Here is a 26,202-nt window from a genome sequence, read left to right on the forward strand (position 1 = left end):
CTTTTTCTACAGCTTGGTGAATCTTGGTCCACTCTTGCCCTTCCCACTAATAGCTCTATCTGACTGTAGATCGTACTAGTCAGAGAGTGACATTAGTTAGAAGGTTCTCTTTTGATACGCTACGTCCTACCTCCGACGTTCCTGTTGGAAGAAGTCTTCGAGTGTATCCTTTTATTACTACCAGCCTGTATCCTTTACAAACCTTGCGTTATTCTCTGGTGTTCATTTTGTTTAATTGTCTTGAATCAAAGCTTAACAGTTGGTCAATGTTGATCGCAGGAAATAAAACGAGCTTTGTGATTGCAATGACAACATTTTTAGAGCCATTGTTTGACTCATAAGGCTTCACAATCTACCTTCATCTACTTTGTTTGTCTGTTATTTTTGAAGAAGTCTTGAGCTTTTATGGAACAGTTAACAATGGAATATTTCGGTTTTACCATAACTTGGTCACTTGTTTTGTGTGGAATGTCAATTTTCTATTTTTCTTTTGTTTTTTGTGTTTTTTTGTTGTTTTGCTAAAAAAATGGTTTCAATTTATATGCAAAGAAAAAAAGAGAACAGACAGCATGGTCAACTACAGGGCCTAACAGATGATAGATTTTAATCTAATTAGCTAATAAAGGCAGTTGTCTGACGTTGTTCCCCTGCACCTGGGTTTTGTTGCTTACATACTTTTAACGAGCCAAATGTCCATGGTTGGAAGAGAGTGCCAACCAATCATGAGGGTTTTAGTAATAGTGTATTATGCATTATTGTAGATGCCTATCTGCTGCTGGCATTATGATAGTATCTGTATTTTACATAGTTTAAGGGTGTTTAAGGCATGCCTAGCAGATAAGTGGCAGCCAGTGATGATATTAACACTTATATGAACTATGGGTATATATGTTCCCTTAACCAGTCCCTCCACTCAATAGGTTTTATTGTTTTCCATGTAGGATGACATCATAGCTGATGTATATGGAAGTATAAAGCCTTTTGTGTAATGGAAATCCAATGATAGAGTGTGAGCTACAATTTGCTTGTTCGCTAGGTTTCCCTACTTTATTAAATTGAGAATAAAGTCCTTTTTCACCATATTCTTTGAGTCTGTCCGATTATTTGTGTCTGAGATCATTTATTTGGTAATCCCATTCGGCACTTGGAATGCTCCAGGTGCTATTGCACACTTCCGTGCTGCAAGACACAGAGGCTGTTCAATCCATTGTGTGATGACAATAAGTGCAAGATGGGCAATATGTTGAAAGGCCCAGATTGCAATTTCAGAGGTATTGTTGTCCCCAGCTAATGCTGACTGGTATTTTTAATGTTTAGAAAGGGTTGGGGGCTCCAGGTAACTCGTAGCAGTAAAACACTTCACTCCAGTAGATTTTCTGTTTGTTAATGACATTCTGGATACTGAAATAATGATGGTAGTCACTAGATAAAAGCAGAAGCAAGCAGCAAGGGAAGATGCACTTGAGGCCTTGGGAAATGAGGTGCTTCCTGCTATAGAGTGTGAGAGACCGGAGACCTCTGTAGCACCAAGTCCAGAGTCTAATCCCACTGAGGTTCCTGCTCGTGTGGATGAGGGCCCACTGGCCATGGGTGGGGCTATTTGTGTAGCACAGGATTCAGTGATCTCACCCCTTGCATACTCGCATTTGAATGGAACCTGATATGGAGGAAATGCTAGATTTAGATCACAGGGGCATGCAAGAACTGAGTGAGTGTTCCTCTGCTGGGATCCCAGTGAGGATGGCTGATGGCTGATGTTTGCCAGGCACAAAGGGACTGCCCCATGCTGGCAGCAAATGCTTGCAGAGGAACAGTTTCGGGCAAGGTGTCTTGGTTTTTCAAGTTGTACTGGGAGAAAAGTATTATGTACAGTCAGCCTAAAGAATACACCAATGCCACAGGAAGTGGCCACTGGATTTGGGTCTTGATATTCCAATGGAAGGTTATTTGGGAGTGAGCAAGACTTCTGACAGTGTGTCTGACCATTTTTGCTGGCCTCAGATGGGCATAGAAATCAGGGAATGTGTGCACTTCAGCTACACTTGCAAGGTGTCTTGTAAGTCAGTCAGGGCAACAGAGGACCCCTTAATTACAATATAAGTGGTTGGGTGGCTTTTTGAGAGAATTGAGGTCGACACTGTGGGTCCTTTGAATCCATATGCCACCTCAGGGAACTGGTACATTTATGTAGTGGTAGACCATTCCACCCAATCCCATGCAGCTGCTTGTGAGGTGCATCAAACCCCATTGGTGGTAAAGACTCTAAGAGGGGTAGACTCTCATGTTATGTTCCCCAAATAAGTAATTTATGACAGGGGGTACAACTTCAAAACAGCAATGTGGGATAGAGTGTGGAGATACTCATACATTCTCTGCATCTTTACATCTACAACCCAATGGGTTTATGGAGAGATTAAACAATACCCTGAAAGGAATAATAGATTAATTGGAAGAGCACCTGCAGATACAATGAGCCTCATTCAAAGTTTGCCAGTCCAGTAGTAACGGCGTCAGTAAGCTTGCCGGCGCCGTTACTACTGAACCGGCAAACTACGAGTTGTGCTCGCGGGTGCCTGTGTGCCCACCAAGTCTGACGTAGCGGGCGGACCGGCACCCACGAGCACAGCATGTCGGATTCCCTGGCACCATTCACGAATGGTGCCGGTGCATCCGCTTTCCCCATTGCCATTGAGCCTTATTGGGCTCAATGGTAATGGGGAAGAATAATTTCTGGTGCCCGGGAATGGGCAATTACCAGGTCCGGCAAGGCCGTAATGACCCAGTAATTTCCCCTTCCTGGGCACTGGAAAAATGTGCAAGTTTGGCGACAGTATGCCGGTTTTACTGGCAAGCCTACTGCCAAACTTGTAATGAGGTCCAATTTGATCTTCTGCTTCAGAGGCATGGATGAACTGGACTTGTGTAGCTCCACGAAATTACTGTGCAAAATGTTTACCATGTTGATTCAATCTGCCATTCTGCTTTGTGGCAATGCTAACCTGAATGGCGGGAAGAGCTGTGGCTAACACAGCTTGCCCATTTTTGCCCAATACAATCATGCGTGTGTTTTACTATTTTTGCTCATGTGCATTACATTGCCAATGCTAATCATGCTTTGCTTCGGAAAACGTGGAGTACATTTCACTTGCACACACATGTACGAAACATCATGCTTCACTTTGGCAAGAGTGAAGCGTATGGTTCCGGTGCTCATGCATGCTCATTCATTTGCTTCACTCACTCGCTTTTGGTGAAAGAAAAGCAGAAAACAAAGTGAAGTGATTGGCTGGCTTGTGGGTCCCAGTCGACACGAAGGAGCTTTACCACCATCTCTATCACACCTATTCAGTCGGTGAGAGGGTCCAGAGCACGAGCAGCAGCAGCAGAAAGAACAGCAGAACCACCACCAACAACAATTGCTTTCTACCTACCTTTTCACTCCACTTGCCATTTTCCCTCTTTCCCCCTCTCTTCTCTCTCTCACTCATCATTTCACATACTCTGTCTTGTACCCCTCCCTTTCAAACCACAGGGTTTTTTTTTCTTTCATTTAACAAACTTGGAGGACTGAAGGATGGCAACACGATGAGACAATTCCTGGATGTACATTGCTAGCAGTGGCAGCAGCATACTACCACCTGATGAGGAGCAGGGACTGGTGATGCCACTTCCAAGCAAAGAGCCTGTAGCAACGAATACAAGCTTGTGGTTCCAGCTCTTCGATACTGGGTTCACTAAAGGCCTTTTCTCCAGCCCAGAAGTGCCTGTCTGCCTCTCTACCAACACTGAATCAGTCTCAGAGGAAGCTACTGTCATCTGTTAAGAGGGGGAGGAGGAGGACAATGATGAGGACGAAGGATGCCAGGGCCCCACTCCTACTATGCCATAGTTTGCAGGCCGTGAGCTTTGATCACCAGTCAAAATGATGCAGAGGCCTGCAAGCATCACAGACAGTGAGCAGAAGGAGAAGGAGGAGTACTCCCACCAGTACAAATGTGGTGCAGGGAAGCAGCTGCCACCAACAGCCACCACCATCAGAGCAGCCACAACTGCCAGAGTAGCCTCCACCACTGCCATCTCTGCAAGTCCAGCAGCCACTGTTACGCCGCCACCACATGACCAAAAGCAGCAGTCACCACCTCCCCTAAGAAGTCATGGACCTGGAGCCACTTCATCTTTCTGGGTGTGTATTGACAGAATTAAGGCTGATGCAACTTCAATCTACATCCACTGTGGCTTAGAAGTCAGAGGAGAGTCCTGATTTGGACATTTTTGCTTGGCATATCAGCCATATCCCTGCGCCTGCAATGCCACCATAACATCATCAGAGGTATCCCTGCAGAAAGCACAGAGACAGCCACTGATACTCCATCCACAACTATGAATACTAGCACAACAGCACCAACCAAAAACAACACTAGTGCTTCTCAAAGTGCCCAAGAGAAGAGACTAAATCCAGTGATTTTGACCATCAACTTTCTAGAAAGCCTGCTTACCATGTTCCTGCTGGCCTGCTCTACTGAGGTGTGGGAGCCCAGTAGCAGCAACACAGGGATGTGAGCTGTCTCTTGGGTACTTCCCTAGACAGCATGCTCCTGCTAGGGAGCAGCAATGTGAACCTGGGGTGTATATTGGCTATTTGTCATGAGCACACCACAAAGCACCATTCAGAAGAGCAAATGGGTGCTGGCAAGCAGAGGAAGCCATCAGCAATAGGATGACTCAGAGCACCAGTTGGACGCATTGGGGCTGAAGCAGGGGAGAGGGCCAGAAGCAGCAGGAGCAGCACTTGTTTCTTGCACACGCTCTCGCAGTCTCTCTCTCTCTCTCTCTGTCTCTCTCTCCTATCTCTCCTATCTCTCTCACTGTCTCCCTCACTCGCTTTCTCTTCTCTCTCTTCTATTTTCCCCCAAACAGAGTTGATAGGGAGGTAGCAGTGGTGATGGTGGCATGAAGGATGGTGTTGTGACACCAGCAGAAGATGAAAAGAAGACCAAGTGTGGGCAGAGCAAAACATGTGGGAAGGTTCTGTATCTCTCTCTCTCTCTCTCTCTCTCTCTCTCTGTCTCTCTCTCTCTCTCTCTCTCCCTCTCTCTCTCTTTCTCTCTCTCTGTCTTGTCTCTCCTTATCTCTACTCTCTCAGACTCTGGATCTTCTCTCTCTTAGTCTTGCTTTTCTTATGTCCCTCTCTCATTCTATGACATACACACACACACACACACACACAAACAACATTTCAAGACTTACTACTTCCTCTTTTATTACGCTGGGTAGAGGCGACTGGTGGGAGAAGTGGTGATGGCAGGTGAGGGAAGGACAAGATGAAGAGCAAGTGTAAATTGATACACCTACAAAAACTAAAGTAGCATACGTCAGTTTCTTGTTTGTGTATGGGAGGAAAGGTCCTCAAGACCCCCTGCCCTCCATTCCAACCCATATGCAGGGTATGATTTGCCCTCCAGCCACCCACGCTCCTGTGGCCAGGGATGCGGGGTGGCTGCAGGACGACCCATATGGATGCATACCTCGGCCAGAAGACTGATTCCAGAACCCATTTTGTACCACAATCAGACTCCATTTTGTACATGGTACCACAGGCCTCATGGACAAAGGCTGCCTGCGGAGCTGCAGCTCTCCCCTCGAGATCACGCACATCGAGCCAGCCACATCCCTCACCCTCTGCGTCCCTGCAGTAGGCCTGTTCCCAAGGGAGACTAGGCACGAACAAGCTACAAGACAAACACTGTATCTTTCACCTTCCGCAGTACATCTCTGACCTGTGAATGACCGGACAAAGGCTTGAGTTTGAGGAAAACAATTCATCTCCACAAACATGTCCCATCCCCTTGCGGACCCCACATTTATGACATACGGTGTGGATAACCCCCCAACCTTGCCATCCTTTTGAAGTAACAGATACATAATCCACGCCGGTGTGCCATTCTGTTTCACCCACACTGCTAATACCTCTGTAAAGGTTATAAATGCCCTCCTGGAGTTGTGTATTAAGGGGCTGATTCCATGAAACGAAACAAGAAGATCTATAACTTACTGGGCAATAAACTATTAGTTATATGTCTAGGCCCCATACTGTTGGGTAAATCTTATTTTTTGCCAAACACTCACACTGATGTATGATATGTTAATTTACATGTTCGAGATGATGCAAGGTACACGATCCAGATGTTTGCTGGTTTTCCAACATATGTATGTTCACAAACATGTTCAACTAGCATACAGTTCTAAATGTGTATAATGCAAAACGGTAAAGCCACAAGGCTATTGTAGATATAATTTATGTTGTAACATGATATTCATGATAAACATAAACGTGTAACCTATATTATGATCAGAGCTTGCATATTTTTCTATGTACCTGCAACCACACTGGCTTAGTTCTCCCTCGCATCCTAATGATTCGTATGTATGCCCCGCAAAGTGGGCAGGCAGCAGGCCACAGGGCCTTCTCTCCCCTCTCCTGCAGTGCCGTGCACTCAGCCCCCACCATCCTCCCCCCTCATGCTGGGCTGATGGCTAAAGGCCCTTGTTCTCACTGATGGTTCTGATGCTACAAATTTAACCTCTCACCCTCCCGCTGAACCTGCACCAAGTATCCACCCTCCCCTCAGCACCCTGATTTGTGATGCCACTATGAACTTGCAGCGCACCCCCAGACTCTAGTTAAAGAAATATGGGCAACAAGCCCCTCACCTCAATGCCTTTTTGAAGTTACATTGCAGCCTCCCTTATCCATGTACCACCACAGCTCACCACAGACCCATGACCCCCTGTGTGGCCATATATTTCTCTCATGATAACAAACAATAAATAATTGTCTTAGAAGATGTAAGAGATTGGTTGATGCATGTGACAACATAATCTCATGAATAAGTTTACCACCTGGACGCATGTATTCTCATTTTATTGTTCAGGTCAAATGTGTAGTAATGAATCTCTCACGTATTGGACTAGATAGATGATGGTCAAAGTATATGTGACCACAAGGGCAAATGCTATGTATGGCAAATTGCAACAGCTCGGACGTCATTTGACCCTGCGCTCCACCCCGAAGAGCCCAGCTGATCTGTTCACCCCGCGCTGGCACCACATGGATTACCACCAATCCTGGAGCAGCATCCTTAAACTGGTGTCTAGTTTTTGCCACCCAATCCCCACTACTTATGTGCCTCCTATAGCTTACATCATGATGAATGTTTTTCTATTGTCTGGCAGAGCGCTCTCTGAGTTTGCAGGGTTCTCTACTTGCCCTATTTGGTTTTGGATAAACTTTACTTTTTATCTTCACCCGCACTTGGTCCTGGTCTCATTCCCTCCTGGGGTGTGTCCATTATTGACTCTCATTGGGGGGTTCTCATTGCCTTTTTGGGGATGCTCACCTTCAAGTGGTGACCCCAATGTGATTTTGTTCCTTTCATTCCTTTTGGCACGAAACATCCCCGGCCACAGTGGAGACCCAGGGCGCACCCCCTCAAGAGAGCTGCCTGCCTACGGCAACTGGTACACTTAGACGTGCGCACACAGTAGGGCGAGATGGTATGGTTCCCACTTTGCAAGACCCAAAGTACCGCTCACCGGAGCCGGGGGAGTCCATTGAGTGCGAGGCAGCATCTGGACAGACCGTATCAAGACGGACATGTGAGTATCAAGTGCGAGCGATGCTAAAGGAAGCTAGAGGAAGGATATAGATGTAGCATATGGAGTCAGATGAAGTGAAGGCAGACTAAAGGAGGATAAAGGGAAATACAGCTAAAGGGGGTATTTTGGATCTAATCTATTCTTTTTATTCTTTCTGCATATGGCCATTAGGACAGGTTAAGGAGATTACGAGGTGAAAGAGGAATATGCGAACCTAGCTCCGCGAGGGGGTGGAAGGGGAACCGCATAGTGCTATCTTGACTAGCGCAGGGAGTAAAAAGAGAAAATAGGTGGAATAAGTAGGAGTCTCATATAAAGGGAGGCTCGGAGTAGTTCAATTTAGAAACACTTTATTCTTTCTTTCCGGGTAGAGGGGAAATGTAAAGGAGACAGAAACAGAAAAGAATATAAACCATCAAGGGACAGACCGCAGGGGTAAGAGGGGAAAGGCAGGGAGGATTTATGTTAAGTGTTATATGTGATATGTTCTTTGGTTAATCTCATGTGATTGTCCGATTGTGTTTGTTGTGCATAGTGTACATGGATAAGCCGTGGCAGAATAAGTACTGCATTACTGTTTTGCATATTTTGTCATAGTAAGTGTGACAAACTAGAGATCAAATTTGAATATTGTGACACAGAACTAGTATACAAAGGCATGAAGTACTATAGTATCATAAAATTGCATTTTTTGAAATACAAGGCTCATAAGGTGAAGGAAGGAGTGTTGGGGACCGAATGGGTGCAGAAAGACTGTCAGCTCACATCTGTCAGAGTTTGCCAGGTTATGCTGAAAGAATGACCAAGTACCATGATCAGTGGATCACAGAGTTAAAAGGGGACAGGGCTACCCCAGGTATGGCCCAAAGGAGGATTGTTCGGTAAAAACGTATTAGACATGGTAGCCACATGTCTATATATGAAATATAAAGGCAAATAGTACCACAATAGAAGAGAAATATTAGATCTGTGGAGGCTCTTTGAAGAAGTACCTCCAATTAAGGGAAAGGAACCAACAAAAGAACAGAGCTAATCTCCCCTGGCAGTAGAGAATAGTGGGAAAGAGGCGGAAGAGAAAGAAGGTCAAATAGAGGTTGCACAACTTTATTCCCTTCTGCCAAAGCCAGTACAGGCTGAAGGGTACAGTGGCCCAGTCTATGTGTCAAAGCCTACATCCCCGGCCGTACCCCAGCCCACAGCACCCCCCCCATATGAGTGCCCAAGACCAGGCAGACAGGTGAGTACCCCAGCAATAGATATCGAGAAATTCCCACAAGATCTAGACTCACGATTAACAATGGCCCAAACTGAACTATCTCGATTGAGGGATATATGTGAACAGGGGGGGAGGGGGAGGCCAGGCACCTTCAGAACAGACACAAATGTCACAGTCACTTGACAGGTCCACAAAAGAAGGGAGGAAAAAGGGGAAATACTGTTCCGGATAAATGACACACCAACGAGAATAATAGAGATAGGTCAGGAAGCAAATGAGGGGGGCCAGAAGGAGGGGGCATGGCATCAGATAGAGAGGATGAATTTTGGTGCGACATAGAAGAGCAAGAACAAGAAGAAAGGAGGCTGGGGATCGCAGCAGGTGGGGCACCACAGGGATAGAACAGACACTCTTGGGAAGGGCTATTGAGTAAGAGTGGAACGAGAGGTTGAGAAACAGATTGGGGCGAATGGCAATATTAGGGAAAAAGGGAACAAAGGAAAGTACCGGGAAGCTAGCCAAAAGCAAGCTGCAATTGCCACTAATACACAGTGGGTGAGGAAGACCTAATTACATACCTCGGGCCCAAATGTTGCCCCCACTTTCAGGAGGGGCAAGTAAATGGATCTACGCATTCGAGAAAAACACTGCTGGGGTCCCCTGGCAATACGCAATGTTAAAAGTGTATTAGTGTCTGCAGTAGGTGACCAAGCGGACAGGGTTTTCCAGGAATAACACTAGTAGACTGTGAACGCCATGATGGGGCATCCTTTAACATGGTAAGAGCGAGAGTATGGGATGCACTAAGAGATACTTTCCCCGACACACCAGATTTGCAGTCTGTAATGCAGTGCACAATGGGTGAGGAGGAGGATGCAATGGCCTTCATTTTACGGGTGCAGAAGATGTGGAGGGCAGAGACGGGCATGGCTTGGGGCCAATCCACCTCCCTATTCTACTTCATAATCAAAAGAGACCTCCCCAACGAAGCTCAGAAGGCGCTTGATAAAATAGCTGGGATAGAAGCCAAAGGCTGGCCAGAAATTCAGAGCATAATAGTATACCACTGCAAAAGAATCAAAGAAAGAGAAAGGGATATTGTACAGAAGAGGCTGGCAGATGAGGCTAAATTAATTCAGACCAAACTAGTGATGGTCACAGCAGCAGTAACCGCCCTCCCCACAGACATAGAATGAGAGGAGGAGGAAGGATCAATAGCAATACAAGCTAGAATGGCAGCAAATTGGGCAGGAAATGGACAAGAAGAGTGGAATGGTGAAGAACAAAATGGAGGGCCACAATAGCAAGGAAGGAGCACCCGCGGAGGAAGAGGTGGGTACAGAGGATCTAAAGAAGATGGATATGGGTACGAGGGTATGGAGGTCAGGGACCTAGAGGGGGACCTGGGAATTGCTGGAACTGTGGGAGGTGGGGGCATTTCTCAAGGGAGTGTCAAAGCCGCCCCATGAACAATAACCAAAATTAGGTTTTTTGTCTGCCAGCCCTCGTAGTGCCTCTGCCTTACATGTTATCTGTTCGTCTTGCCATTTATTGTCCAAATATAATGTTCCTTTTATAACTAAAAAGGGTTCTTTCAGACATATCACTCCTTTGGGTTTCAAATAACATGTCTTTTCATTTTGCAGCATTTCAAAGGAGATGGTGTGTGCTTGGGAAGTATTTTTAATTCTGCATAGTGCAAGATGAAGGAGACATTGGAATTCATCACAAAAAGAACTATCAACCCATCATGACTATTGTGTGCCATGTTATGGTTTTGTACTAAAAAAGAAAAAAAACGCCTATGTTGCTCTACTGCTATGAGGGACATTCCCTGTTTTATGAAACAAAAAGTAAGGGTGTTCATCCATGTTCAAAAATTAAATTGTCCTGAGTGCAAATGCTGGCCCTACCACTTAGAAGAAAAAAAAAAGGAGGATGGAACCATGACCTCTGTCTTCAGCTTTTGCCTGACCCAATCAATTGGACTACTTTTCGTTATGTACAAAGTTCAACAACGTTCCAAAACACAGTTCACTACTTTTCTGTTGGTTCATTGTGTAAGGATAACAAAGTTCAACAATGTTCCAAAACCTCTCTGTGGGTTTGGTTGTCAAATGTTAATGTCATATGGTTTCCTCCACTGTCACGGTTTATTACACGGCACACGCCTGCTGGGGAAGTCCTTCCCCTATAATGGATGTGGCGCACAATAAAACGCTTTTTATTTTTAGCACACTACGGATTCTTTTGACTAGGTCTCCAACCTGTCTCACACTCAACCTCCACCAGCACCCTGTGTCACAATGAACTAGTAAACAGGCCAGTTTGTATTAACAAGATATTTTATTAATGTATTACTCAATGTGAAGAGGATAATCAAAATACAGCAGCCACCAAAATTGTGGCAACACAAATGCAATAATCTCTACAAAACAACCAGGTTTAAGGTATACTATTACAGTTAATTCCTTTTTTTAATGGGAGAACAGAAAAAGAACAATTTACCACAAAGTGATAGCACTAACAGTTAAGCACTCCCCCCTGCAACAATGGAAAAATGGGTTTCAATTATTCAAAACTACTGCTATGGGACACCCCACACCGGTACTGCAGACTGCATAGACTAGAGGACAAATCGGCTTCATAACAGACTAGCTAGCACACTTAGGAAATTCGCTTTGAAAACAGGCAACACATGAGAATGAAAATCAAGAAAATAAAAGGGAATGCAATTCAAAATCTGTGATTAGGGTACAGTTGGGGAAGATATATAAACTAGGAAAAAACTGTTTTCAAAGGTTAAAAGAAATGTTTAGAAAAACAAAAATGCCAATTACACTAATTTTGCTGGGGCTGTGAAGTGATAGGCAAACTCCAAGCCATGAAAAATTAAGAAAATGCAATTCAAAATCTGCACTCAGAATCTGATAGTGGAAGGGGACTACTCTAGGAAAAACGCTTTTTAAAGAATGAAAAGACATTTTTAGAAAAACGAAAATTGAAATCACGTTAACTTTGTTGGGCTGGAAATGACGCACACACTTTCAACAATGAAAAAGGCACATAGGGAAATCATTTTTTAGTGAAAATGAGAGGGGCAGCTACAAGGTAGTCTGGGCAAAGAGATTACTCACAATGGGAACAACTGTTTGGGTTTAGTAGGACAGCTGCAAATAGGAATGACACTGGCAAGTGAAAATTCGCTTAGCAGGGCAACATTTTGACACAGGGACAGATTTGGTTTTCAGCTCACAGGCGGAATAATTCTTTTGAGGCAACATTTTAATGACTATAATAATTAAATGAAAACACTAGAGAAGGGTAGTTGGAATCGAATTTCAACAATCCCGAGCTCTGAAATTCAATGGGGGAATTAATTGATTTACTTACAAAAATACTAACGATTTATAAAGTCAAATGAGGTTTTTTTTCAAAGTAGATATGCAGGCAAACAAGAGATTCTTCTATGGGAGATGACTGAACTACATGCGCAATTGGGGTGTTCAATAGGGAAATATAGGATGCACTACTGTAAAAATGAAGGGCTTATGCAATTTAGGGATGGGTTTTTGCTACTTACATAGCAAGCCTTAGTTTAAGATTCAGTAAAGCCAGCTGGATCTCAGGACACTATGGAAAGAAAGGGCAAGGTTCTGTTCACTGCACTCTCAAAGATGGTAAGTTTCAGCAGCTTTCTCTCTGTCCTCCTTTTTTCTGTCTTCCCTGGCTGTTGTCTGTCCTGAGTCCTAGTACAGTCCCCCTTATATAGCAGAAATGACATCACTAATTTTACAATCTAAGGGAAGTACTCTTCAAAAATCCCTAATGCCAGGATTGGACAGTTGCTTTCTCTCTCTCCACCCCCAGTCAGGATTTGATTAGGGATTTTGGAGCACCATCTGTCTTTTCCCCTTATTTACCATCCTTTGTCCTCATTTCAACATTTTGGTAAAAATTAGTTATGCATCAGAATTGTACTAGCCACTGCATATAAAACTTGTATTCTGTTTGAGCTGACCATGTTTTTTTTAAAATTATTATAATTTAGGCTTATATGGTTTCCTAATTAGAAAACCTTTAGCCATTGCATTAATACAAATAGAAATACAAATGTAATACCTGAGTCGCTAAAAATCAATTGCCTGTAAAATGAAGAAAACAGAAAATAGAATAAAAATAGAGTAGAATAGAATAAAAAGGAGCAGGAAAAATCACAGAAAAAGAAAAAACAAAAAAAGAAGAGAAAAGATAACAACCTGTCTCTAGGTTGCACAAATCCTCAGTTAACAGTTTCCAATTTAGTGTAAATTACTAGCAGAAATTTGATTAGGGCAATTATATCTGTTTTCTTCCCCTCTATTAATCTAGTCCACCAATCATTTTCTGAGCTAACCATGGGGAATCAGATAAGCCAACCGCCAAATCCGTACAATGTAGCATGGCCATGTGTTACTTTTTTGTCGTTTTCATAAAATATACAACAGTTATGAATATGTAATTTATCGAGCATATTGCTAATTTCATTTTCCATCTTTTCACTAGCATTTACATCTTTCACATGTCCAGATCAGCCAGAACCCTAGTGAACTGGCCATTGCAGTTCCTAGAGTCCCAGGTAAATGCAAGTTATATCCCCAAAACTACGCTTAGAAATTACATGAAAATTGGCATAATGTTGAAATCAATCCTCAGTCTGATTGCTGCACAACATGCCTAAAACGAAAGAGTCTTTTATCATAATGAGGAGTGTTTCTGTCTGCAAATGGGATGGGTGCTTCATCCCCCGCAGCGATCTGTTCCCCTGGGCTCAGCCTGTGACCAGAGATTTGTGTAAGTCTCTTTGAAGTCAGTGTGGGCTGTTTTGAATGGGGTGCAACAAGGACTCACACCTTTTTGTCATGCTTCAGCTAGGGATTGTCTTCTTTTGAAATCTCTGCTCTCCTGCTGGCCAGTCTGCAGAATATGGTTGTTAGCTGGGTGGTGCAACATCCAGCTGGAAGCGGGGCATTTCATTGTGAAGTTTAGAACTCAGCTAGAACAGGTTCTTCCTGAAGTAAGTGTCTCTTCACATGTTTACAGACATTTTGTGGGTGAAACATAATATTTCATTGTAGATTTTTGAAGTTGTTTTTATTTGCAAACACCTGTGCAGGCCGTTTCTGCTTTTAATGTTTAAAAATCCCATTTTCCATGTCACATGATTCTTGATTCCTCCTTCTTGGGTGAATTGCATTGCCGCTGGTCAATTGATAATGACAGGTAGGCCCCTTTCGGCATGGTTCTTTAATTCTACATGAACAAAAAGAAAAAGTCATGCCATTTTGTTTTTTGCAGTGTTCAAATTCTTGCCACTCATGTGAAATAAAAGCAAAAGCCAGGCCGTTTTGGGTTGCAGTGTTTAACTTCTTGCCCTGCATGTGACAGGGACAGCAAAGCAGGGCCGTTTTTGGTTGCAGTGTTTAAATGCTGCTGTTCAGGTGAAAAGGACTTCTGTTTGGGGCCTTTAAATTCATGCAATTTCCCCAGATTTGACTATTTTTGCTTGAACCCCTCTAGGTGATCTATTTCTCCAGTTCTCTTTGTTAACCTTCGTGGTTCTCTGACTCTCCAAAAACCCCTGACCCTCTGACAGCTTTACTTTCTCTCGGTCTCAGTGGGGCCTCAGCCCGTTCAGGCTGCTTGTTTCCCACAACCTGTGTGACTCGACCATCCTTGAATGTCACAGTCTATTTGATTCTCAGGACTCCCCCAATGTCCTTTGATTTTCTATTCATTTTATTGTGACTTGTTTTAAATAGGGTGTCTGCCCACTCAGGTGTATCAGGCTCCCATAACATTTTTGACTTTCCCAGTCTTGAAAGTCACTCAGTTTCTTAGAACTCTCTGTAGTCCGTTGGCCCTCTGATGGGCCTGCTTTCTCTCTGCTCAGGTTTAATAGGTCCCTGTATCTTTGTCAGCTTCCCCAGCCTTGATTATCAATGTTCATACTTCTCTATTGTGTTCTCTCCTCTAGAGCATTTGCTTCTCTTCTAGTGCTTATTTCAGCAGCAAATGCACTTCTCATGTGGAGCTTGTGGATCCGTGCTCCCCTCCACAGTTTGTTTTCGCAGTCGGTAACTGAGCCCCATGCCCAGCATGGCTTCATTGTGGTTGTACCACCAGATGAGACTGTTGCTGCCCCGTCTCTGTCTCTTTCCTGAACTTTGCTTCTCAGTCGCTTACAACACCAGCTTTTTTTGCGGCCGGCTATCGATATGCTTGCTCTCTATGCTACCGCTGGCTCCATGGTCTAGCACAAGGAGAATGGGTGAATACCCTGGATTTGTCACAGTACCTTGTAGACATGGACAATTAAGTGCACAAACTTGTTGATTGAGAAATGCCACCAAATGCCTTAGCTTGCTTCAATGACATGCCATAGCCTGTTATGGCAAGGTGCTGTTCAAGGAGTTGCTGAAGCATGTTGAGGGTGGAGTTCCAGTGAGTGACAACCTCCAGTTTGTTCTGGTTGTATGGCATATGATCTGTGTTTTGGAAGCATGCCAATGCATTGCGAGCTGTGTAGAAGTGGCTGAAGTGTGCACATACCTTGCAAGCACACTGCTACATTTCAGCAATGATGTGGTATTTTAGGCACTGTGTTATAACAAGGTTGAACACAGACATAAAACATAGAATATGGGTTATCTCAGACTGTGCCAACGTTGCCACAGTAATTCTGCCACTCTCTGCAGTGACAGAGCCACATTTAAGATAGTATGAACTATGTCACTCTGTGCTATTTGCTTCAAGTTGTCTGAGCATGTTGGGTGCCTTGTGTGACATCTGGTGAGAGCTCTGCGAGCAGAGCATTGCATGTTGGGCTTGAAATTGCAAGAAGTGTCAGTAAAGTGTGAAATGCTTTGGGACCCATCACAGCTTGTTAAGTGCTGTGCATGGTTTAGCAAAAGGACACCCAGCGCACTGCCACAATGATTTAGTCGTATTCACATAACTGCGGTGTGGTGCATATTCTCTGCCAGTGTATCTTGCAGTGCCTTGTGTAGCTCTTCCACAACCTGTATATACATTTCTGGCAATGTCACCCTTGAAAAGAAATGACAGCTTGGAAACGTCCATCTTGTTACAGTGCGTACCATCAGTTGTTCTCAGAAGCCCAATTCTCAAATATTGAGAAGGGCAGCAGATCGACATCAAGCATTTTTCCTCACCGAGTCTCGAGTGGCTGGGCAATAAAGTGTTTGTGATTGTAATGTGTTTGTTTTTCCATAGCCTCAGTAAGCATTGGTGAAACCTTATGTTACGAGCAAGAACTGTGAAACCTTGGTAAGAGCTATGATTATGTCTAGCATAGACTATTGTAATGCGCTACTAGGTGGAGCAAGTAAGAATAGTATGAAGAAACTTCAGATTCTGCAAAATGATGCGGTCAGAATTATCAAAAACATCCCTAAAAGGAACCACATAACCACCACTAGGAGGGAACTTCACTAGTAACCTGTTGTCTCTAGGATTACTTTTAAAATTCTTACCCTGACACATAAATGTCTGTACAGACACGCACCGGCTTATCTTAAAAGTAGTCTTACCCTGCAACCACAGGGGAGATCAACAAGATCCAATGATACCCTCTGGCTTATATGTCCAGAAGTTAAAAGAACATGAGGAAGGGGACGTTTCTTTACGGTACTGGCAATACATGCCTGGAATGGATTATCAGCTGAGCTTTGCAGAGAGAAGAGCCTCTTTACATTTCGTAAACAACTTAAGACTATATTATTTAACTAGGACCCCTTAATTGTATGCAAATCTGCAGGCTAATTAGTTTGTCTTTTTTTTAGTTTGGTCTTCATGTGCGCCCTGATGCCTGTGGGCTGTGGTGCATTATAAGCAACACAATACAAATGAAATAAATAAATCACGCTAACGAGTTGCATTGCTGTTTTTGGCAATCTGTTCCAACTTTCTGAATGTCATGACAAGCAACACTACTTGCCAGGGCCTCTGACAGTGCCTGTGATGACCCAAAGGGGTAAGCAGAACCAGCAGCAACATCTGTGTTAATAATATCTGCAAAGGGAATTGTGACAGACACACAGTGGTTAAATGTGGCACTGGCATTTGCCCACCCTCTGTGAAAAGCACATATAAAGCACCTGAGCACCAAGCTGGCCCCAATTCTTAAACCCATTAGATTAGATAGTGTAACAATAAATCAGCTTGCCTTCCTCCTGCATCATGCTCAAACATAATCATTGGTCTAACATTTCATATTATATCAATGCAAGCTAGGATCATGTGGACTCATGAGACACACCAATTCAAGCTGCCCAACAAATCCATATCCCATTGAGTTCAATGTTGTAACAATAAATCAGCTTGTCCCTTCTGTATGAAATGTTTTCTTAAAGTGGTTTGACATTTTTACTGGCACTACTCGTTGTAGACATTATGGACATGTTTGATTACAGTGGCATGGCATTTGTACTGGTATTATGGACCAATACAACATGATGAGTGTGTGTATGTGGGCATACGAGCCTACAGTGGTGCAGCCAGTATGAACATATCTTTATTTTAGAGTGGCATTGCATTTTTAACTGGCAATATTGGGAAACCCAAAAGGAGAATGTTTTTACGCGAGCACACTGGCATATATTGACACAGACAGTGAGGACATTATCAAAGAAAGAACAAACAAGAAGACTAAGGAGTCTTATTAAATACAGCTTGCAAGCAGATAAACACACAGTATCCCAACAAACCATCCACCCACGATAACCAAGACTGGCTCCAATTAATCCAAACTGCCTACCCTTTATATTCCCTCAGGGTCAGCCCCCTTCCAATACATGTCACTTCCATTTAAACTTTCCTGCCCTCAAAGTACAACAATGGCACCTCTTGTGAGTCTCCAGATGCAGTCTTCTTTTCCATTGCATCATACCTTGTCACGTGTTCGTCAACTTCCAGGTCAGTCACTCTGCTCTGACTATATCTGGCATCCTCCTCCTCAGGTGAGGAGCATAGGGCCACTGCCCTCTGACACAATTTCTGTGAGGAATAAGGCTCTATGGTCCTGACCAGTATACGTCAGGCAGATCCAAAGATGGCAGCTGGGTGTTCTTCATCCAGTAACTGTGATAGCCTCTGAAAGCGCTAGCTCCATCCTATGGCACATGTCCCTTTAGAGAGCTTTCTGGGACTAGCATTACCAGAGGTCAATAAGGTGGTGATTTCCCTATCCAATGTCCACTAGGATTTAAAAGGAAAATAATATGTGCGTGGGCTACATGCAGTGAGTAGTAATTCAGGTATTCAGATATCATCCCAGCTTACTCCTCCCCATATAATCATGTACCTACATATTAAGACTGCACATCATAATATGCCTTTATACAAATACTCCCCCCTCCGTCGTGGGCCATTCTCATTCACAACATCTTTCATTATTGTTTCATTACTGGGATTATGCGTGAAGCAAACATGAGTATGTTTTTTATATTGGCAAAATACTGCCCTACATTGTGGGCAAGGGCATCGTGAACATTTGTTGCAGCTCTTATTCACACTTGATGACTTAGAATCTGCTTGATTTTTTCATGTGTTACCCTACACACTCAATTGTAAACTGTCTGACTTTTCCCCCAAGTTTTCCAGAATCTGTGCTGTAAAATGCACAAACTTACCCCATAATTTAAAAAAATGTCTTAGGGGGAAAACAATTTCTGCCCAATTAAAAAATTCACCAGGGGGACGTGGCCAGGTGGCTCCCAATGCAGATGTGTCTACTGTAAGCTCCATCGGCTGGCACCCTACGAGTCCTCCATACTGTGTTTAGCAACTGGATGTACCCAGTCGGGTGATTCTGTTCCCCTAACTCCTGGGTCTTGAGGAGACAATGCAGTGGGGGAGCCAACCACTTCCCAAATGAAAACTACTGCCGAGAGTCTCTGTCGCCTACTGTCCCAAAATAGTTGTGGCACCCACTCATGAAGCGCTAATAGAGTTCTCCTGCCAATGACTGGTGAGCTCCTTGTCATCAGTATCGGAGCCTCTCCCCAGTGACCACTTCTAAGGCATGAGCTGCCCAGTGGGATCTGCAGGACCATATTTCTGTGGCAGGTTTCCTCTGGCAAACTCCATCTTCAGCTTCAGCAGAGTGACACTTAGATCACAGGATCCCCAGTCTGGCCTTTCCTGGAGTTGGAAGTCTGCTGCCTATGCAAGCTAGGGTGAAGCACTCTGCCTGATATCTTCGGCCGGCCGGGAATTGGAGGGGACACCAGCTATGTATTTCACACACAACCCATTCCTGCATGGCTCATTCTGCAGTGGAGTGGGTGTGTCAGTGGCTCTTGACTATGGTCTCTGGCTTGGAGGACCCCTTCTCCTGGGCAAAACCCACACAGCCTCTGCTCTTGCCTTCTCAACACTCCACCGTGCAGGGGTGGTCTCCCTCGCTCAGGAGCCTTTGCGGAGTCTCCAAGTCTGCCCACAATCTTCAGTGCTCCACACCGAGGCTTTTCCTTTTGATTGGGGCCTCCTGTCTGCTGCTGGCACGTCCACACAGCACCCTTGTTGGGAGATTGAAACCTGGCTCATTCCTGGCACGTGCACCCATGGACTTGAGGTGGCAGGCCCCCTCTCTGGGCTAGTACCACATGGTCCCGGATACCTCATTTAAAAAGACAGGCATTAGCCAGAGCTGGTGTTGTCAGAGATTAAATGGACAGATTTTCTCCAGGGACAGCATTATATTCTGTCTCTCTCCACCCTTCTCTGGCACCAATGCTGGACATTGCCTACCCTGCAACACCATAATCTAACCTGTACAATATTTCAGGCACTGCTAAGCCATCTATTGTCTCTGGGCACCCTTCGTATATCCAGGCTTCTCTGACAAGTGACAACGGAGGTGAACTGTCCAAGATATGGCGATGTACCAACAGAGATTACTGCTCAGCAATATTCTTTCCATCCTTCTATGCCCAAATCTGCAGCTAGGGCCAAATCAGCAGATATCAAAACATTCCTAGCCATGCAGGATGGCGAGGGTAAGCACTCTCAGACAGTTTGTGCAGAGGATATCCCCCCATCCTTTTCCCGACCTGATGGATTCCTTGCTCACATAACAGGACTGTCACAGCATGCACTCTAACTTGAAACAGGACATCACACATGCAATCAAGACCACTAGTGACACTTTGGCTACATCCATAGTTGAATTTAGTACTCACATTTTGGGGTTGTACTCTCAGGTGAGTGACGTGGAAGGTAAATTAAGCGAAGAAGCCAATGACCAGGTGGAGCACATGAATCGGGTTGTCGGCATTGAAGAACAACTGGAACTAGTTTTCACCAAGAAGGAGGACCTTGAAAACAGGTCAAGAAGGAACAACATCTGCCTGAGAGGGATTTCGTGCCTTATCCAAGAACATTAATTGACTATGTTTGTGACTTATTCAATCACTTCTTCATCCTTCCAGCAGCACCATTATCTCTTGCCCGATGTGCTCAAGAGAGTCCACTTCTTCCAGCAGAAGGAGGTGATCATGTCAGCAGCACGTAAGAAGGAGCCCATTGAATTTCAAGGGGTGAGAATTTCTTTCTTCCAAGATCTCTTATCACAAACCCTCGCTAATCAGCAGAAGCTGAATGTAGTCACCCTGGATCCAATCACGCGAAATCTGGTACAGATGGGGATTTCCCTGTAATCTACTCTTCGAATACCAAAACCAGCACTATGCCATGAGCTCAGAAGAAGAGGCCGTGGAATTAAAAGAGGCATCCTCGGAGACCTGGCTACTAAATGAAGTGACTGACCCAGCATTGAATCCAGAATCTAGGTCCTGCATCTTATCCAGGAAATTGAAGGGGAGAAAGGACCCTCTGAAGGGCTCAACCAAGAATAACCTGGGATTGGTACCCAACAACCCGTACTGCAGACTTAAGCCATAGATGCTGAACAGACAACTTAACTCACCCTGCCGCCCGGCACTGCTTGCTTTTGGACACTCTTTCCAATTCTCACGGTTATAGTTCAAATGTTATAGTTCTGACATCATCTGATGGGGTTGTAGACAGGTTTTGTGGGGTGCCCCAGTGGGGTGATCAGCCAATTATTGTACTTCACTCATGAGTTAAAGACTTTTCGTATTTGGAAATATTAGATTTGATTGTGGGTTGTTTTGCATTTCATGGCACGACTGTGCACTTCCGCCCTCCTCACTAGGAATTACTTTGATTCTTCTTATTTTTATTCATTGGGGTATCTCTGATTCAATGCCAATCTGAAGGGATGCATGATGGTGTCTTCTGATCTTTCTTGTGTGACCCTGAATGTGCAGGGCTTCAATTCACTTTGTAAGCTTAAAGCATTACTTCATAGGCTGTCCTACCTAGATGCAGCCCTTGTGTTCCTCCGGGAAACACACCTCCTGGCCAATGATGAAATACCACTCTGCAATAAAACATATTGCGTCCAGTGGCCTAAAACAATGAGGAGTTGTCATTGTGAGCTTTAAGGGTACCCCTTGAGTATTCTGAATGTGCTAAGCAATAAGAAAGGTAGATGCCTGCTACTAACAGCTCTTTTGCACGAGAGCTGACTCACGTTTTCCTCCATGTATGCTGCTAATGAAAGGCAAGATGATTTTCTCCGGAATTTCTTGTGGGATTTGGCGGGTTTCGCCAAAGGGGAAGTGATACTTGGAAGCGATTTCAACAGCGTGCTAGACCCAACTATGGATAAATCTTAAGCACGTTATAAAAGACATTGGGCCTTATAACGACCCAGGCGGAGGACCATGGTGCTACTAGCACCATGGTCCATGCCGGTGTCCGCCATGGCGGAATAGGGAATTACAACCCCATTTCAAGGTTGGCGGGGCGGTAATTCCCCATGCCGCCATGGCCCTTCCCCATTCCCATTTTTGCCCCATAGGGCTCAATGGGAATGGGGAAGGCGCTAAGTACGGTGCCGCAAATTGCGGCACCGTACTTAGCACCAAGGTCCCTTTGCGGGTCCCTACTTTAACGGCTGGTAAAACCAGCCGTTAAGGTCGGGTCCCGCAAAGAAACCTCGTAATTAGACGCTAATAGGTTAACGGCACCACAGCCTTTTACGGCGCCGTTAAACAATTAGCGCCTGGGTCGTAATGAGGCCCATTTTCTAGTAATGACCACTCTGTTATGGGATCACTCCATCATTGAGGTCTGGCGTTTTTTTCAACCTGGGGTGTGGGAATACACTTTTCACTCAGCGGTTCATAAGAGTATCTCAAGGCTGGATGTGTTTCTTGTAACAATGACTCTCATCCCAGAAGTCTTTGGGATGGATATACAGCTTGAAGCCCTTGTCTGACCATGCTCCACTCAAATTTAACCTCTGGCCAAGCCCTTATGGAGACTAAAAGAGTTCTTTCTCAGGGATACTGCCATGAAAGGTTACATTTCTGAAGATCTAACCAATTACTTCTGGGAAAATTGTACCGGAAGCTAGAATTCAGAACGCTGTAGTATGTTGGGAAAGGTGTGATCAGGGGAATCATAACAGAACAGTCTGTTGCTGTTGGGAGAACAAGAAAAGCTTATCAATCCCTTCTTGAGGATGGGGTCTGGGTGATGGACATGGACTGAAGGGGACCTACCATTCTCTCTGTGACCTCCGGGTAGCAAAACAGGCATTTGAATCCCATCTCATGGAAAATGTGGCCCACTCTATACTGCTCACTAAACAATCTTCTTATTTCAAGGGAAATAGGATGAAAAAACTCCTAGCAGCCAAAATATGGAAGGTGGCCATCCACAATTATAAATGTGCCTTAAGGAATAGGAAACGGGAATGGTTAGGTAGGGAAGCTGCATACAATGGTTGTGTACTTTCATAGGGTTTTGGTCAAACATTCGGGTGACCTCTCTCACAACGTGGAATGTATTGCTCTGTCGGTCCGCCCCCAGGTTGCTGGTGAGATGAGAGACCTCATGGAATCACGCATAGATGCCCAAGAGGTGGCTCAAGCAATTTGCACTCTCCCACTGGGGAAAGCCACCATCCCAGATGGCTTCTCCAACACATTTTACAAAACCTTTTCTCACATCCTGATCTCACTTTTAACTAGGCTGTTCAACTCTTTTTTGGATACAGGCATAGTGCGTGACTGCATGGCTGAGTCGGCCACCTCTTTACCTTTGAAGCCAGGGAAGGACCACACAGATTATTCAATGTGCCCACTAACCCTGGTCCTGGGTGACCTCCCCGACTGCTTCCCCAAGTCTGGCCCCAGAGCAGATCTCAAGTTGCTTTTGTTAATAGCTTTGTGAATAAATCGTGTTAGGTTCTGGAAGACCCCGGAAGGGCCATGTCTATCATGTTTGTGGGTTAAAATATGGGAGACATTCACAATGGCGAAACTGTCTGCACTAATATCGAAAAGAATGGGCAAATTCACTTGAGTCTGGACCCCCTTTCTCGATTTCCTTCGTGAAAGCGAACACATGTTCTTTAGGCCGCAGCTAATGAACCACCGCTCTGCAATAGCCAAAGTACTGCGGCGATAACTTCTGGTGGGGCCGTGCCTCTGGGGTGATTGAATTCGCAAGACGGGAAGGTCTACTGTCAGATGTGTATTTGTATATTTGATTTACTGTCATGATGCTGATCTCAGTCGTGTTTAATCTATTTTTATTCCCTCTCTTTATCCTTTCCTTGATTAGGGTTCCATGTGATAATATCCGCGCAAAGATGTCACCATACAAGAATGGCGCCTTTTTTTGCAGAAATCTTGCCCCATGGAATGTGCGGGGGACATCCACGCAACAAATATATTTTTTTAAAGGCAGTGGGGGACTCCCCCAGCAAACCCCACCTCCCATTTACCCCATATATTATCCCCATAAATAATGCTGCCTATGCCGTTTCCCGGCGACCATTGTATGGCGACATTATTTATGGGGATAATATTACCTGGTACCTTAGTTAGCCTTTGGGGAGGTTGGTTTCTGTTGTAACTGTGAAAATGAAGTTTCGATGAAGCACTATTGATCCAAAATGTTGTCACGGTTCATGCCCACGCTTACTGTCGAAATTTCAATAAAAAGACAACATGCTACAACAACAAATCAGGAACTACCACTGAGGCTGAGTATGGTGTGACTAACTATCACAGCCACTCTGGACTGTCAGTCAAGCTCTCAGTTTCTTAAAGTTCCCTTGGTCTCTCTTGTGGAATTGTTTACAGCGATGATGAAGGGAATCGTTGTGGAAGACTCAACACCCACTTTTCCAACCTGAAACTTTTCGTTTTAGTTTTGTAATCATCTTTCTGATCTTGACCTTTATGTAAGGTCCTGAACATATCTCTTGTTTTCCCCATTTTTGTCTATTTCCACCACATCTCCTACCGTCAAAAACAATTTGTTATCAATATATCAGGTTAACAAGGACATCCCTGGGAAAGGCATGCTAAGAAAGAGTGGTTTGAAACCACAAAGAGGGACCCCTCCATTGCCCAACTGTGCCTTCGTCTGTGGTAATCAGGAGCTGCAGACGGCTGACATGGAGTACAATAGCCTTTCACAAGGTGGGCAGGAAACGCACCCAAGCAGGTGTACAGCTTGCTCTTCTAGTGAGAACCCAATCTTAAGCCCCGTTCGCCATTGTTTGACTTCCAGCAGAAAACCCTTTCACGGGCTTTCGGGCCTGGTAAGGAGGGAGTCAGGTGCACTCGGTGCCCTAGGGAATGATGAAAAGAGATGACATCCGAGGAGGCCCGGGGATAGACTCGATGAAAAAATGGCTTTGCCGGTTACCTACCGCAGCAGGAGATGGGTCGGAGACAGTACTGGGAAGCAAACTCCTCTGCTAGAGGAGAAATCCCAGGAGGAAGGGCGATTGTGTCGCAGAGGAAGGAACCGGCCTGTCCATCATCGGGTGCTTTCAGGCAAGCAATTAAAAGTACCCGTGCTCAACCAAACAGACAGGTGGCGCTGATGGGAACCCAGTTATCACAATTAGACCAACAGTTAGTCTGGGCACTGTATAGGTGTAGTTACAAATAGCCGGTAAACGCATTCGCGGAGAGAGCAGCGGGAAGATGACGTATCACTTTACAAAAAATAAGAGACTGGCGGCTGTTTGAAATCCAAGACAGAGCTGAAGACTAAGAAGACGCGTGTGGCTGCATTCGTCAGAGAAATGAGACACGGGGTTCTCATGCTCCCCACCAGGCCATCCCTGGCGATGACATGCGTCATTATGAGACGAACTGATTTGTGATGCCGTAGCCTCAGTGATTTAAGGGTGTGCCAGGTCAGGTGCGAGATGTTGAGCCATTTCTGGCTTTTTCAGCTGTTATCTTCATCCTATGTATCACCTGTAATTGCATTTTTCCCAAAAGGAATGCAGATCTGCCAGTGTGCAGTGTGATTGGAGGTAAAAGGCCAGGACAGGTTGGAAAGCTGAAGCCTGATTTTTTCCAACATAAGACCGGGGTACATTGAACAAAACTCGAAAAGCGGGCACTCTCTAGTCTGAACCTATCCATTAACTGTACACGGGAGGACGAGGAGCAACACGCGAATCTAAGGTGTGTGCGGCTCACTATCGCAAAGAATTTATGAGTTACGGCTGGAGGGACTATTTGACTCACTAAGAAGTTACTGGTCGTAAATAACCGACTTACTGCTGAGGTATTCTCCCCTTTCTAGGAATCAGTGTGGCGTAAGCCATTGTTACTGCAGGTTACTTCTTTGTGAATCGAAAAGGCTCCTTGCAGGAACAATATCACAGGTAAAACAGTTGCTACGAGCACTGTCTTTGGGAATCAGTCCCATGTTCTAGTACTGCAAAGGCCAATGCAGGGTCATAGCTCAGTGGGTGAAGAAACTGCTGCAGAATGATGTCTGCAGCTTTCAGTTCGCATCTTTTCACTCCATGACCACCGACTCAGCCCTTCATTCTCCGGAGGAAGAAGTCGAGAAGTGGGTAACAAATGGCCTTTTAAAGTGCCTGGAAAACCATGTTAATGAGACAAAAAAGCGCAGCTTGTGTTTTTAAAATGAAGTAAAAAACAACGCGAGATCTTAAAAAAATTATGCATTGAAAAGGTAATATTTTTGGTTACCAACTTTGAAGCCCACATAGGTCCCCAGTGCTTGCTGTATAAACAATTAGCTAATGTATTTATGAAGCTCTGAGAGACGAGTCAATAATTTGACTGTGTTATATGAATGGGCAGGAGCATTGTTGTCAATAGCTTTTACACAAGCTATTGAACACAACAACTTAATGTTAAGCTGGTTGTTCATCAGTGAAGAAGCAAAAC

The sequence above is a fragment of the Ambystoma mexicanum genome, chromosome 8 (assembly GCF_040938575.1).
Source record: "Ambystoma mexicanum isolate Mex_15411 chromosome 8, UKY_AmexF1_1, whole genome shotgun sequence".
NCBI lineage: Eukaryota > Metazoa > Chordata > Amphibia > Caudata > Ambystomatidae > Ambystoma > Ambystoma mexicanum.